This window comes from Felis catus, chromosome E3, assembly GCF_018350175.1.
Source record: "Felis catus isolate Fca126 chromosome E3, F.catus_Fca126_mat1.0, whole genome shotgun sequence".
Taxonomy (NCBI): Eukaryota; Metazoa; Chordata; class Mammalia; order Carnivora; family Felidae; genus Felis; species Felis catus.
Window position 1 is genome coordinate 40,080,058 of NC_058383.1, and position 15,322 is coordinate 40,095,379.

The window sequence follows — 15,322 nt, forward strand, 5'->3', positions numbered from 1 at the left end:
TTGTGGAAGGTAATGAGGGCTGGGCCCACCAAAGTCCCTGCAGCCCCCTCCTCGGGGTGGCTGGTGGACCCGGACTGGGCAGCAAACTCGGTTTGTGCCATCGGGTCGCAGAGCCTCAGGTGCCCACCTGCACTGTCCCAAGCAGAGACCTGGTGCTTCCACTCCCACTGGCCTCCCGCTGCCAGGACAAAGCAGCCAGTTTGTTTACATTTTCACCACAGCGCGGATCCATTCATTCAGAGTCCCAGATCCACCCGCCAAGCGAAGAGAGCCATTTCCGCAGCTTTAGGTGTCAGGAGAGCGCTTCAGAGCAGCAGGCAGGAGCCGGGGCAGCACAACCTGGCACGACTAGTCACAGCCTGAGGGACGAGAGGCCAGCCTGCCACCTGCCTCCAGGGCTCCCTCCAGGGCTCCCACTGTGGGCTGCAGCGGAATGTGCTCTTCTCAGATCCCGATCTGCTACCGGAGGGCACAGAGCTGAGCACCTCCATCAACTTTCCCAACAAAATGGGGGAAGGCACTAGGAGCCCACAGGCTGGCCCAGGAGGAAGCAGATTACGGAGGGGAAGCTTGTGGACCCCCTTTTCCCACCCGCTGGGGGTGGGGTGGGGCAGGAAACTCGGCGCACCTGACACAGGTGCCTGCGGAGGCTGCGCTTCCTGCTCTCTCCCAACACACCTCCCAAGGACCCCAGGCTGTTCCCGAAGCAAGGTCCCTAATGCCAGGACTCCCCCGGACAAAGGTCCAACAGCAAGAAGAACTCATCCCTAACCTCCCCCCCCCCCCCCCCCCCCCCCCCCCCAGCTACCAAAGACCAGAGCAAAGCGAGACAAATTCAGGATCCATCTTCCCTTTCGGTGAAGTTGACGCTCTAACCCAAAAGCCACCTTTAAGTGTTTCCTTAAGAGCGAGAAACACTTAGGACTACAGACTTCCAAAACAAACAAAAGGACAACTTCACAAACCGAGGAACTGAGTACATTTTCAAACTACACCAGCCGAACCAAGTGGTACCGACTTCGGGGCAGCTGCAGGCCACGACCAGGAGCCCGGCTAACCATCCCCTTCGCTTCCTCCTACTCACGTTAACTACCAGTTCCGACCTCCGTTCGATGGCTACAAAGCAACCGCGTACGAAAACTCTCCCTCGAGCGCAGCGCTAACGTCAGGGAGGGATCCCACCAACTGCAAGCGGAGCTCTTCAGAGGCACAAGAAAACTCAGACTGTTTTGGTTTCTCGACCCCCGCCAAACGAGCCGGCGATGTTGCAATCCCCCACTTTCAACTCTCTCGGTCGTGCACGCTCGCCCCAGCTGCCAGGCGCCACAGGTCTGTGTGCAGACCGTGACCCCGGAAACGAATTTCCCTGGGGCGGAGAAGAGCCCCGGCGGCGGGGCGGCCCAGGCTCGCGTCCCTGTCAACAGCGGCCGCTGCCAGCAGCACCTCGGGGACGCCGCCGAGCACGCGCCAGGGGGCCGTTCTCCTCCTCCGCTCCCGAACGGGCGCGCGGCGAGGGGCCGAGGGGCCGGCCCGACGCGACCCCGGCCCGGGGCCGAGGCCGCACGCCCGTAGCTCCCGAGGAGGACCGGTTCCGGGGAGCGGGGCCTGCCCGGGGCGGGGGCGCGGGGCAGGGCCGGGGGTGAAGAGGCGCCCGCTCGGGCCCGGGCCCGACGGCGGCGGAGGCCCGAGCCCGGCCCCCGCCCGCGCCTCCCGCCGCCCCGCCCGCGCCCCCGCGCTCACCTCGGGCGGCCGCGGCCCGGCGAGCGAGGCGGACGAGGAGGAGGAGGAAGCGGCGGCGGCGGCGGCGGCGGCGCTCCCTTTGTCTCGGGACTTCCCCTCCCGAGCCCGCTCCGCGCGCAGCCCGAGCGCTCCGAGGACCCCGGCGGGCGGGGCGGGGCGGGGCCTGCGGAGCCTGCCCGCCGCGCGCCTGCCCCACGCGCCCCCGCCGCCGCCCCGCGCCCCGCTCGCCCGCGCCGCCGCGCGCCGCCCGCCGCCCGCGCCCTGCTGTCGCGCGCTCGCGCCCCGGGCCCTGCCCGGGAGCGGGATCCGGGTGCGGCTTTCCATCAGGCGGCGCCGCGGACACCTGCGCCCTTAAAGGAGCCGCGTCCCCGAATGGAGGGAGCGTCTACAAACTCCCCCTCGCGATGCGTGTGTCCACTCGAGGACACGCCGGCGGCAGCGGGGCCAGGGGGAGGCCGAGATCTCCAAGGGCTCGCCGGATGCCGTGCGGGCAGCTCTCCGGGCACGGGTCCCGGAGGTCTCCTTGGGGCTGGGACCAGGGGCCGGGCGGAAAAGATCACCGAGGCCTAAGGATCCCCTGAAGCGTCGCAGCACGGTGACGGTCCCCCGAGCACGGCGCCCTGTGAAAACCCCTTGCAATTGGTCAGTTCCGGGCCCTGGGCGGGGCGTCCGTCGAAGCCGCCCAATGAGTTGACCCGGTACAGGAGGCCGAGTACCGGCCCGACCGACGGGAGGAGTAGTGCGGATACTCCCTAACCCGGGGACTGGCCGGGGGTGGGGGGCGGGGCGCCGGGGCTGCCGGCGGGCGGGGGAGGGGCGGGCGGCCCGGAGCGAACGCCGGCCCCTACCGGTCTCGCCAGCACCTCCCCGTCGGGCCCGCCTCGCTGCCCAAACCCCAAGCTGACGGTGGGGAACGGGTGCCTTCCAAGGTCAGCCCGCTCCGCCCGTGGGCGCTTTGGGGTCAGGGAGCCGGGGGTGTCTCGGGTCCCCACCCTGGACAGCGGCCGGTGGAGGGGCACCTGGGCCAGGCTCCCCGGCATGGGGTGGGGGGCGCTGGACAGCGGAAGCGACTTGCATTCATTCACTCCTGCTTTCCCTCCCTTCCCCTCTCCTTCCCTCAGAACCCCCTAGTTGGCCCTGTGCTGAGGCCGCCAGCTTCCCCCGGGACCTGGGACCACAGGTCCTGCGCCCACCGGATGCTCAGTGCATGTGGTTCCAGACGTCCTGTTACTTCAGATGGCAGGGGGAGGGCGGTGTCCCCTCGGTGTGGTGGCTGGGCATGGCTGGGTTTGGGGACGGGTTGTGCCTAGGTTACCTCCCCATCAGTAATGGCCCGTAGGCCTGGCTATGGTGACCGGGTCCCCAGGTGATAAAGGCCAGAGGGCCTGGCCCCCTAAGCAGAATGTGAGAATTCCAGGTCTCTCCCAGACTCTGAATTCCAAAGGGGCTGCCCACTCCTGGATCCCCTCAGTGACCCAGCACGGGCCTGGCCTGGGGATGCTGCTCCCCTCTGCCCCTCCACCCAGGCAGCTGCAGGTCTCCACCTCGGGTGCCGGGATCCTCAGGGCTCCCCGGAGACACCTGTTCTCTGGGGCCCAACCCTGGATCGCAAGTTGTGAGTGGTCCTAGGAGTGTGTGTTTTCACAAGAGCCGCAGCTGAGCCTGGGCACGTGGCTACTCGCTACACTTCCATAAACCGTCTTCCTGGGGAGGAGCTCGGGCTTCGGTTCTGTCTTTCTCTGCCGGGAAGTTCACACAGGGTCGCGCGACGAAGGCACCCAACAAATAGCGTAGCCACTAAAAGGTGGTGGCTGCTGGAGGAGAGAGGGGAACCAGGGGCTCCTGTGCACTCAGCACACATGAGGGCAGGGAGAGCAGGGCTGGCCACATGGGGGTGGCCTAGCGGGGTAATGAGGGGTGCAGTTAGGGGAGGTGACCAATGTGGTGTGTGTCCTGGGCCGGACCCTGTGGGCCACGGGGAGCCATGGAAGGTTGTGGAGCAGGAAACGTAAGACTGGGTCCTGTCTTTATGTGTGGTGAGGGGATACCCGGAGATGGGGAGATGTGGCCCCTTGGCCCTGGTGGACAAGTTATCAACCAGTAGTAAGAACTGTCCCCCTGGTGAGAGTGGCTCTCCTGCTGGGAGGAGAGTCAAGATTGGTGGAGAAGGAAGGGGCATTTAGCTGGAGGACAGGTTGGAGGAGGGCAGGGGGAGGGAGGGCAGAAGGCTCCCTCCGATCGGGTATCGTCAACGCAAAGCCTCCTTGAGCTCACACTCTGGCACACACGTGCTCGGGGACGGCCCCCCGGCTGTCCTGTCATCAGTCAGCTCACACACTTACCCAGAGCACTGACTCTGACCTTGAAGAAGCACGCTGGCGTGGTGTAGACTGGGCGGCGTGGCAGGGAAGAGTGGGGCGGCCTCTAGGACCTGGGAATGGCCCCCACGACAGCCAGCAAGAAAGCGCCTCGTATGAGGGCATTCTCGTGGGAAACTGACGTACGAAGAGTGCCTTGTTTAAAGCCACTAAGCGTGCAGCGAGCTGTCATGCAGCCAAGGGACACACACCTGGCTTAGATAGGGTGGTCACGGGGGTCTCTGAGGAGGGGACATCCAAACTAAGTCCTGAAGGAGGAGCAGGACCCGGCTGTGGGGACGCTGGGGGACGATCCTTCCTGCAGAGGGAATGGGAAGCAGGCTGAGCAGGGAGAGACCCGTGTGGCTGGGGCAGCACCGGCAGGGGAGGCTGGCATGGGGACAGGATGGAACAGGTAGTTGGGCTGGACCGTACGTGACACTTCCAGGGTGCTGGGGACTTTGCTGTGCGTTCAACGTGTACCAGTTCCAGCAGGAGAGACGGGATTTGGTTGGGTCCAGCTCCCGGGTACAAAGGAGAAACTGAGTCTTGGAGGGGATGAGGCCTTTGTGCAGAATCAGTGAGTGTAGAACCCCGAGGGGGAAGAATGCTGGCCGGCCATGCCAGGCCATACGCCCACCCCACGAGGAGGGGCGGTGTGGCTGGGAGCTGCCTGCAGTGGGGGCAGGATCCCTGCTCCCCTGGGTGTCTGTCAGAGGCCAAGCTGTGGGCACGGAGGCCCGCTGCTCCAGGGGCTGGGTTGAAAAGAAAACAGATCCACACACAAAAGAGTGAGGTCGGACCCCCTTACCTCACACCACATACAAAACTAAAAGGAAACACAGGAGAAAACCTTCACAACACTGGTCTGGCCATCATTTCTTGGGGGAAAACATCAGAACCACAGGCCAGTAAAGAGAAAATAGATAAATCGGGCTTCATCAATGTTGAAAACTTTTGCCCATCGAAGGAAACTACGGGAGAAGAATATTCTCTGGAAGGAGGAAGGCCTGGGGCTGGACCTGCCTTCTCGAGTTCCGGGGGCCATTCCAGGAGGACAAGGAGCCTTCTTCCAGCTCTGGGGGACACATGCAGATGGCCAGGGGCTCCCTTTGCAAGTTCCTCAAAGGGCCAGAGCATCCCTCGGAACCGCACCCCCTGCCCCCAGGCTCCTCAGCCCTTAGCCTGGCCCCACAGGACACAGAGGGCAACCTTCCAGACGTCCCCATCTGGGATCCTGGGGCCGCATGAAGGTATAATGATCCCTCCCCATCGGATCAGTGGTCCCCAAGCCTGCTCATCCCTGTCCCCCAGATGGTTTGTACGTTAGATTAGAAGGAGTCAAGTCCGGGACCTTCTCTCTGTGCCGTGACCTGTGGGTTTGACTGCTTCTTTCCCGCCCCCAAACGAGAAAGGCAGCAAACCACTGTCACCTGGGGGAGAGGCTGAGACCAGGCTTGGCGGTGGGCAGACCTCCTGCTGTGTGCCCCTCCCAGCCGCTGGGGTGGTGGGGACCGTGACGGGGCACGGTGTCCGCTCTGACCCGGCCAGCGGCGAGCTCCGCGACCTGTGTAGAAATACCCGATCGCCTCCAGCGCCGTGGCGAGTAGGGGATACGAGGGTGGGTTGGTGGGGCTGGGGCGTCCCCCACGACTGGGCAGCACGAGCCTGGCACCAGCAGTTTGGTCCCCAGCCTCCCAACCCACGGAAGAGGCCGTGGAGCGGGGTGCACAGGGCAGGGGGAGGGTGCCTCTTCTCCCCTGGGGCCTGCCCGCCTGGTCGCGCAGGCGTTCAACTCTTCCCTGTGTATGGAACGTGGGGCCAAGGAGAAGGGGGTTGCCTCGTGTTTCATTTTAAGATGGGAGACATGCTTGCCGCCCAGGATGCCGAGGGAGAGAGCTGGACACACCGTGGGGGGACCAGGCTCCACAGGCCCTGCAGGCACACATTTCCAGAAGCCTCTCTCAGCCTGAGCCTCCCCCACTCCACCGCCCCCGGTCTAAATGACGGGGGCGGGCTCTGAGGACCCCAGAGCCACTGCCGGAGTGGGTCCTCGCCCCCCCTAGGCTGGGCCGGTCAGGTCTGTACCTCTCTGTCCTGTGGTGCAGCCGGCCCTGCCTCAAACGGGGACACTAGGACCCCGGACCAAGGCCTTGGCCCCAGCCCCACCGCTTCCTGCCTCCAGACCCTGCAGCCTGATGGCTCCCTGCTGGCCACCCAGCATCCCAGAAGGCCCTCCCCATTGCGCTATAACCCTGTGTGGGGGTCTCCCTCCCCACCTGCACCCAGGTGGGGGAGGAGTTCAAAATATGCGGGGGCGGGGGGTGCGTGGAAGACAGGAACAGCATACTCACCTGGCTGGGGCTACTCCCATGAGTCTCTGTGTCTCGTGGCCCAGGCGCCCCCAAGTCCCTGCCCTGGTGGCCGTGGCGGGCAAGGCAGGTCTGACCCTGCCGCACACGGAGCCACAGGCGCCCTCTGACCTGGCCGTTCCTGCGTTGGCTCGCCGATCCAGGCCAATAAGCGTGTGTGTTAAAACGGAGACTTTCTGTCACAGCCCCCGGGCCTTGCGCCCCCATAAACGCGGCACAGACCCAGCCACGCTCCTTGACTGCAGCCAGATAGAGTCACCTGCCAAGGTTCTGTGTCCACAGCTTCTTTCCCGTTGGGGGTGGGAGCAGGGCGCGGGTGGGGGGCTGTCAGAGCTTGGAGAGCCGTGACCGTAACCACGAGGGCCCCCAAGGGGGCCCTCCTCTTGTTTCAGGCAGCAGGATTTTACTGGGAACCACAATGCCTCCTTCGTCCTCTAGTTCTCCGGTATTTCACACAAGCTCCTTGAGCCCCTGAGAACTGTCTGTGGACACACTGCTCTGCCCCGACTGTGCCACAGGAAAACGCCATGTGCCCCACGGCCAGTGGGCCGTGTCCCCCCCCCCCCCCCCCCCCCCCGCTGCTTGGTCCCCACACCCCCAGACTCCAGGTCCTAGAGATTCTCCGGACCAAGGATGTGTGTCCCCACGGCTGAGCCGGTCCTGGTCGCTGCTGGCCCATCCCCGAGGAGGGACACGAGGCGCGGGCCAGACCTGAGGCAGAGAGGGCAGCTCAGCCTCGCCCCCGACTCCCTGCCACAGGCCAGCGTCGCCGTCTTCCCTGTCCACGGGGCCCGCCAGCTCCCATGTGGCATGCCACATCACTGACTCACGCCCCGCTGTGTCTTCTCCGGAGGAATGAGCCCAAAGCCCTTCGTGCCTCCACCCACATATACTCTCTGGCCCCTTTGACACAGCAGACGCTTCCCGAACGTGTGCCCGTGCTGGAGCACAGCTGGGAATGGGCCACAAGGGGCCACAAGCGAGGACCGTCCCCATGTCTCCAGAGCTGCCAGTCCAGAGGCGAGATCGCTCAGCAAAGGGGGCACGCAATGAGATTCACACAAGTGGGCAGGGGAGGAAGGGCCTCGTTAGGGAGGCTCCTTTCCCACAGGTCAGGGAGGCCTTCCTGGAGGAGCCCACGTCCAAGCAGGTGCTGGGAGGGTCCAGAGGGCGATGGCAAGGGACGCGGCCGGAGAGGGCAGGGCCAGGAGTGATTCAGAAGGGCCAGGGTAGGAGGACAGGGGAGGGGTCCAGCAAGGCCTCCTGTGTCCTGTGGGAGTGGGGGATGGGAAGTGTCTTAGTGACACGGGTGGCCTGGCGTGCTAGGTAGATCAAAGGGTGCACACAACGGTTTGGAGAGGGCAGGCCCAACAGGGAGACCAGCCAGCTGACTCTTGGTGAAATCGGGGTGGGGTGGGGAGGGATTCAGTGGTGTGGACAGGAAGGAGGAGGGAGGGTGACGGGGGCAGGGGGGGATCTAGGACTGGCTCTTAGGAGCAGGAAGAACAGAGAGTCGAGGGTGATACCCCAGCCTCGAGGCTGGGCGGCTGGCAGCTGGGGGTGCTCACTGCGGATGCTGGGGTCTGCAGGGCGGGTCTGGGGATCAGGGCAGCTGGGGGGCCAGTTTGGGGCCCGCTGGGTCCTGGGTGCCACGAGACGCCGCTGGAGGTGTATCTGCAGCCCCCGGGATGGAGGAGCAGAGTGAGGCACACGTGCAAAGGCCACGGAATTGATTACAAAGGCGGGTTTTATGTCACGTATTTTTTACGACAATAAAAACGGTACAAAAGCCCCAAAGCCTGGCCAGAATGGTTGCTCACAACCATTACCTGTGACTTGAGTAAACCAGCCCCGCGTCGGGCTCTGTGCCGACAGCTCAGAGCGTGGAGCCTGCTTTCAGATTCTGGGTCTCCCTCTCTCTCTGTTCCTCCCCTGCTCATGCTCTCTCTCTCTCTCTCTCTGTCTCTCTCAAAAATAAATAAACACTTAAAACATTTTTAAAAACACACATTTTTTTTTCTAAATGGGAAAAGAAAAATATTATCAGTAAGCGTGACTCAAGGAAAGGTAAGTAACCTTAGTAAATAAAGCAGTCACCAACACCAATTAGAAAAACACGAAACCTGTAAGGCTGGTTGGCCAAGGAAGGCCAGAGACCAGTGACTCATGGAAGAGGGACTGAGATCAGGGATAAACAGAGGGGAAACTGAGGCCCACCCAGGGTAAGACAGAGAGTGTGGGCGCGGGGAGACAGGGCAGGGCCCAGGGACAAGGGGCGGGGGATGTACTTCCCTATCGGGATCACGCAGGGTGGGGGGGGTGTGACCCAAGGGTTTGGGGAGCAGATCCTAACCCCGCGGCCCCTGAGGTGCTCTCCTGCCCAGGGGGAGATGGTGCTCGGCTCGGACTCTGCCATCGGTCAGGGCGCGTGGCCCCCCTGGGATTTCACAGCATCTGTGGTGGGACTGAATTGTGTCCCCGCAGTCCACACGTTCAATCCCGGACCCCCCCCCCCCCCCCCCCCCCCCCCCCCCCCCCCCCCCCGTGTGAGTGTGTTTGGAGGAAGGGCTGTCAGGAGGTAATTAAGGTTAAGAGAGGTGGGACCCTGATCCTGATAAGAGGAGAGAGATCACTGACTCTTTCCTCCCTGCGAACAGGGAACTCGCCCCGGGGAACTGTGAGGAATGACTGGCGATTGCTCAAGCCCCAGGCTGCAGGTTTTGTTGTGACCGCAGGCCGGCTGGGACTCGGTTTCCGCCTGCCTGTGTCCAGCCCAGCCTGTGGTGGCAGAGCGAGGGGGCTGGGTGCCTGCCCCAGGGTGGGGGGGTGGGGGGGAGGAGCCTGCAGGGGACCCCCGCCCCCCCCCCCCCCCCCGGGGCAGGGGCAGGGCAGAGTTTTATTCAGGTCCACAGTTTGGGTGCTTAGTAAACGGCCAGAGACTTAGGACAGGCCTGCCACATGAATGAATGAATGCATGAATGAATAGCGACAGGTTCTCAGGAAGGAGAGACCTACCTGAGGGGCTCAGAGCTTAGGGAGTCCAGCGGATGTGTTACCCGTGGAGCAGGCTCCCAGGGCCAGGCGGGACGAACCAGGAAGCAGATGGTTCTGTGAAAGCCAGATGACTGAGGCTGCGAGCCGGGCGTGGGAGACCCCTGAATGGCTTGGGACGGACGTCCTGGTTGGAGTGGGGATGTGTGTGTGGGGGGGGAAACCCGGCCGCTGCCTCACATTCTGGGGGTCTGGGTAGACCACAAGGCATAGGGCAGAGTTCTAGAGCCATGGCTAGGCTCCCTTGACTGGCTGTGACTCCCTGGGAAGGTCATGATCATGACCTTCGCAGAGGCCCCGAGGTCACGCGTGGAGTCTGCTGCAGATCCCTTTCTTACTCTGGGCTCCCCTCGAAACCGGCCGGTGACAGATGCACTGTTGCTCAATAACTGGGTCGGAGCAGAATCCCCTGGTGGGGCGGATATGGCCTCCAAACATGCCTTTTTTGGTGGCAGGAGGCACAACGTGTAAGTTGTCCTTCATCTTGGAAGGGATGTCTCAGCGCCTCCAAAGCCCCACACCCTAAACGCCTCCCCAGTGAGTCACGCCCCTGGCGGGCGTGTGTCTTACCAGGTACTTGCGCCTTCTGGCCGACGACCGCGATGTCATCAGTGTGCAGGACCGGCGGGACGCCGTGCAGGATGGCTAGGTGACCACGGGCGACCCCCGGGGTGCACGTCCTTCCCTGTGAGTGCCGCCTGCTTCGCTCCTGATGCTACTCGGAAAGAACACATTCACCAGATCGACAGCCACGCGCCCGGGGCCCAGGGCTGTCGATCTGTCCTGGCGAAGATGCCGGCACAGCATCTGCCGTTGAAGTTACCGAACATCCACCAGGACCCGTGTGGTTTTTGCAGGGACTGTGCTGGTGAGTTCAGCGGGGACAGGAGGGGGCCGCCTCCCCGTATCATCGAAGCCTTTGCCATTCCCCTGGGACGGCCCGGTGCCTCTGATTCATAGACTCGGACGGGAGCTGAGGGCATTTCTAAGGGTTCTACTAGGCCTTTCCCACCGTGATGGTCCCGGCATGCACTGGAGAGCTTCCTCTGGGAAAAGGAGGCTCGCGGGTCTCTCCTCCTTCCGGGTCCTGGATGGAGGCGGCCTCGGTCACCGGCTGACCCTGATACACAGCAGTACACGGTCAGCGTCTGGCAACGACACTTGGTCTTCACCGAGTTAACTTCCGTGTTGTGTTTCTATTGACAACAAGTGACCCTGGGCTTCCGTTTCTGCTACCGATTTACAGCTTTTGTTTCTGGCCCTGGTCTTACCGAAACACCTGACCAGATTGAAAGAGACCGCGTGGAGGGCGGGGGAGGGTGTGGGGCGCTGGGTCAGGCCCTACAGGACCAGCTGTCCCGCTCTCTGGCGCCCCCTGCGGGCCGCGTCCTGTGGGTCCTGCGCCCTCACTTGGGCTGGTCTGCTGTTCAGGTTTGGGGGCGCCAACGGACTGCCCCCTCTGCACCTGGCGCCTCCGCCCACACCCCCGGGGGTCCAGAGACAAACCGGGGACGCGGCCGTGCCCTCCGAGGGCTCCCGGGGGGACAGCAGTGCAGCTGCCCCTGGGCCGGGCTCAGCGGGGAGCCAGTGGGGACCCCTCCCAGGGCACCGGGGCCTCAGCCCGGAGCTGTGCCTGCAGGTGGGCTGTGGAGTGTTGGGACACGGCGACAAGCTTCCGCGAGGACCGCCTAACGTCCGTGCCCTGACCTCAGCACCCTGACCTGTTTCATCCTGACCTCCACACCCTGATCGCAGTGTCCCAACCTGTGCGCCCTGACCTCTGCTCCCTGACCTGCATACCCTGACCCCACCCTCTGACCTCGTCACCCTGACCTCTGCACCCTGACCTGCGCACCTTCACCTCCACGCCCTGACCTCCGCTGCGTGACCTTGGTGCGCTAAGCTGCGCACCTGACCCGGGCTCCTTGAGCTGTTCCGACTTAACACGACGGGCCTGCAGTACCTCTTTACGGCCACACGGGGGCGTAGGGGCCGCGCGCCCCGGGGCGGAGGGGCGTGGCCAGCGCGGCCGGCGGCGGGACCCGATCCCCGGACACCTGGGCGCTGCGCCCCCAGGGGCTGGATTCTGCCGTCGCCGACTCCAGCTTCTCCGAGGAGCCTGAGGGGCTACAGAGACCGCTCACGTTGGTGTGCAGGTGTGCCCACCCCCAGAGAGGCGTTTGGGGGTGCGGGTGGCGGAGGCCGCGCCCTCTCCGTCTGTTAGGTTTCAGTCCCCACACTCGGGAGACCAGGGGCATCTGTCGTTTGCTCGCTGCATGCTCCCAATGCGGGGGACAGCGCCCGACAGCCCATTCGCTGAAATGTCTGCACCGAGCCGGCGGAGTCAACCAACCGGGGACACGAAGTGGGAAACGAGGTAGGTTACCGAGCCCCATCTTTGCACCCGGTTCCTCCAGACACCCGCGGTCTCGAGGTTTGCTGCTGGGACAGCCGCACGCGGCCTCTGGCATTGCAGGATTCCTCCCTGCCAGGAAGGGGGGTGAATCAGGGCCCAGAGGAAAACACCAAAGGTCCCTGCTCCTCGCGCTGGGTTTTAAGTCCCGACTTCGTGTTTCTGAGTGGTGTTAAATGCGCCCAGACATCCCCACCTTCCTTCGCTACGCGCCCCCCGTGGGACTCTGCTACAACAGGTGCTGGGGCCGGGGGTCTTGCGGCCTGCCCCCCTCCGCCTGCCCCCTCCCCCCAACCTGTCCTGACCTAGGTGTTTGCTGTGGCTCCTCGTCTTGGATCAAGTTCCCTCCGAGCAGAGCTCTAGTCGCGGGCATTCGGCTTCCGAAGATTCCTCTTCTCTCGGAACACGCCGCCTTTGGGGCCTGGCTACCTGCTCTGAACACCTGCCTCGTTGCTTCCTCTTCTCCCGTTTCCATGAGCCAGGCTCTTGCTCTCTGTGCAAGAATCTTCTCTGGGCTATCTGCCCCTGGGAGCCAACACCGGGGCCGGGGCACAGGTCCACCTGACCGCACCACGCATGGCTAAGTGGCTTTCCACCCCTGCTGGTGCCCAGCACACGGTTTGAACGGTGCCCCACAAAGGCACGTCTGCTTCCTCCTCTCTGGGAGTTACATCGCAGCAAACTGCGTGACTAAGGGTCTGGATGATACGCTGGGTCCTACACGCAGACACGCCCTGGGGACACACGGAGGGATCACAGCCCCAGGGCTCTGCCGCCTTTATTTCAGTCACTTTGTAGCTTTTCTCTTTTTCAAACTTTAGCGAGGTGTGATTCAGTCTTTTCGAGTGTAAACGTCCGAGGGGCGGGGCTCCTGCCTTCCGCCTGCGCCTCTGTCACCAGGGAGCCCCCCCAGCCTCCGCAGGACAGGCTCTCTTGCTCCTGGGCTGTCCCCAGGTTAAGCTGTCTTACTTTCCCTGACTGCTGTGGCCAAACACCACAGCTGGGTGGCCTAGAACAACAGAAATTTACTCTTTCGTGGTCCTGGCGCTCCCAGGGAGAGTCCTTTGCAGGCTCCCCCCGCTTCTGGAGGCCCCCGCGCTCCCTGGCCTGCGGACACATCACTCCTGTGCCTCTGTCTCCTCCTCTCTCCTAGGGACACCAGTCATTGCAGTCAGGGCCCACCCTCCTCCAGTCTGACCTTGACCTAGTGATGTCTGCAAAGACCCTGGTTTTTGAATAGGACCACATTTCGAGCTTCCGAGTGGATGTGATTTGGAGAGGACACCATTCCAAACCCTGTGCGTCCGGGAACGGGACCGGGGAGCCCCTGTGCACCTGTTCCCCAGCAGGAGGAGGCCGCACCACCAGTATCCTTTCCTGAAGTCTCCTTTCTGCTTCAGGTGGCTGGAGTCGGCCCAGAGTGTCACTGACCCAGGCCCGGGCCGAGCCCACGGGGACGGGCGTGATGTGGGATGGCACACAGCAAGCAGGGTGTGGGTTGGGCGAGGCATTGGTGCCGCCTCCCAGCGGGTACAGAACACCCACGTGGGAGCCAGGAGACCCCTGGACGCCTGCATCCACGCCTCTTCCTGCGGGCCGGGGCTGTGCGGTCAGGGCGTCACGGGCTCCCATTCCTCCCCTGTGCCCCACACCTGCAGCATTAGTCGCAGCCCGTGGATGTGTCCTGGGGACGTGCTGGGTGTCCTCCTGGATGCCAGACTGTCCTCCCCTTCCTTCCTCTCCCCGGGGTGGGGGAGGGCCGGGCAGACCCCACACGGTCACGCTCTCACGTGGGCTGGACGCGGAGGCCCGCTCCTGCCACCTTCTCCCCGTGACGACTCCGAGAGGCCACCGCGTCACCGCCGCCAGCTCCCCGCCTGGCCTCCTCCCTCTTGCCTTGAGCCCATCTCAGACCTCCTTCTTCTTCTAAGAGATTTTTGAAAATTAACATCGATTTACTTCTTAGGGCATCGTGAGGTCCGTAGGAATACTGTGCACGGGAGGTCCAGTTGCCACAGGCACAGATGTCCTCACTTCCAGCGTCTGTCGTTAGAGTGCTACGATTGTTACTGCCCGCGGACACCGTGGAGACCATCTTACCGGGTGCACAGCGCTGTGCACCCGGGGGCCCTGACAACGTTGAAGGGACGCGTCTAGCACCACACCCCACCTTCCAGTGACATTCCCCAGCACGCGGGCTCCCGTCCGGCCCCGGCAGCCCTCGGGGATGGCCGCACGCAGACCGTCCTGTACAGAAGGTCCCCTTCCAGGCCCTCCTCCCACTTTGTATACCAATGGCACCTGTAACTTGCAACAGCAGTTTCGTTTTTTTTTTTCTCTAGTAAAACAAAAAGCTGGAGGGGCTCCTGGGCGGCTCAGTCTCTTAAGGGTCCAACTTCGGCTCAGGTCATGATCTTACAGCTCATGAGTTCGAGCCCCGCATGAGGCTCTGGGCCCACAGCTCAGAGCCTGGAACCGGCTTCGGATTCTGTGTCTCCCTCTCTCTGTGCCCCTCCCCCACCCATACTCCGTGTCTCTGTCTCTCACTCAAAAGTAAATAAACATTAAAGTCACAGCAGCAACAACAACAAAGTACCTGGGGAGAACCGAGATCCTATCACCTAGAAAGCAGACTGGCAAAAATGAAAAGCCCAAGCGTGCCCAGTTCAGTCGAGGCTGGCTCAGCGGGGTCTCGCGGTGGGGCGGCCGCCTGGGGACACGTCACCCAGTAAACCCGGGGAGGCGCAGCCCTGGGTGGAGACGCTCTCGCCCCGGTCCCCCCAGGAGACGGGCAAGGCCCAGCAGCAGCGGGGGAGCATCAGTGCTGGACCGGACCGGGGACGCAGAACACGGAGGTGGCACCCACGGCTGCTCAGCGTCAGGGACGGGGACTTGCCCGCATCCAGCAAATGCAAAGACGCAAGTCAGAAAGGCATATGCAGCTGCATGATGCCAAAACCAAAGTGGGCTGTTTGGGGGGCTCTGTGGGGAATAAAACTTAAAAGCAGAAGTCAGGGTTGGGGGACTCCAACCAGACGTCCCCAAGGTGAGGTGTTTCCGAGTCTGTGTGAGCCTTGTGTGGGGGTGGGGAGACCTGTGCGGGCCCCACTCAGGGTCCAGTGTCCCTGACCGTCTGTCCCCTCCTCACCTCCAGCCTCGGGGCTGTGTGGACAGAGAGGGCCCTTGGGGCCAATTCGGTCCATGGGGGACCTCAGCCTCCCATTCCAGGCCCTGGGCTCCAGACCCAAGCAGGGCGAGGAGGAAACCAGGTCGGTGCTTGTCTCCTGTCCCTCTCGTCATGGAGTCATCCGTGTGCTCTATTTGTCTATTCTCCCAGTAGCACATCACCTCCTGGGGGACGGGGTCTCCAAAATACGAGGTCTGTGTCA

The 15,322-nt window shown here is 63.4% G+C and overlaps 1 long non-coding RNA gene across 1 annotated transcript; it reads left to right on the forward strand.

Annotated features, from left to right (window-relative positions):
- Positions 1–11,542: 11,542 nt before the first annotated feature.
- LOC109495045 lies at positions 11,543–14,370 on the forward strand. Its single transcript, XR_002738945.2, has 3 exons — positions 11,543–11,897; positions 13,087–13,333; positions 13,900–14,370. It is a non-coding gene; the product is annotated as an uncharacterized LOC109495045 (long non-coding RNA).
- Positions 14,371–15,322: the final 952 nt, after the last annotated feature.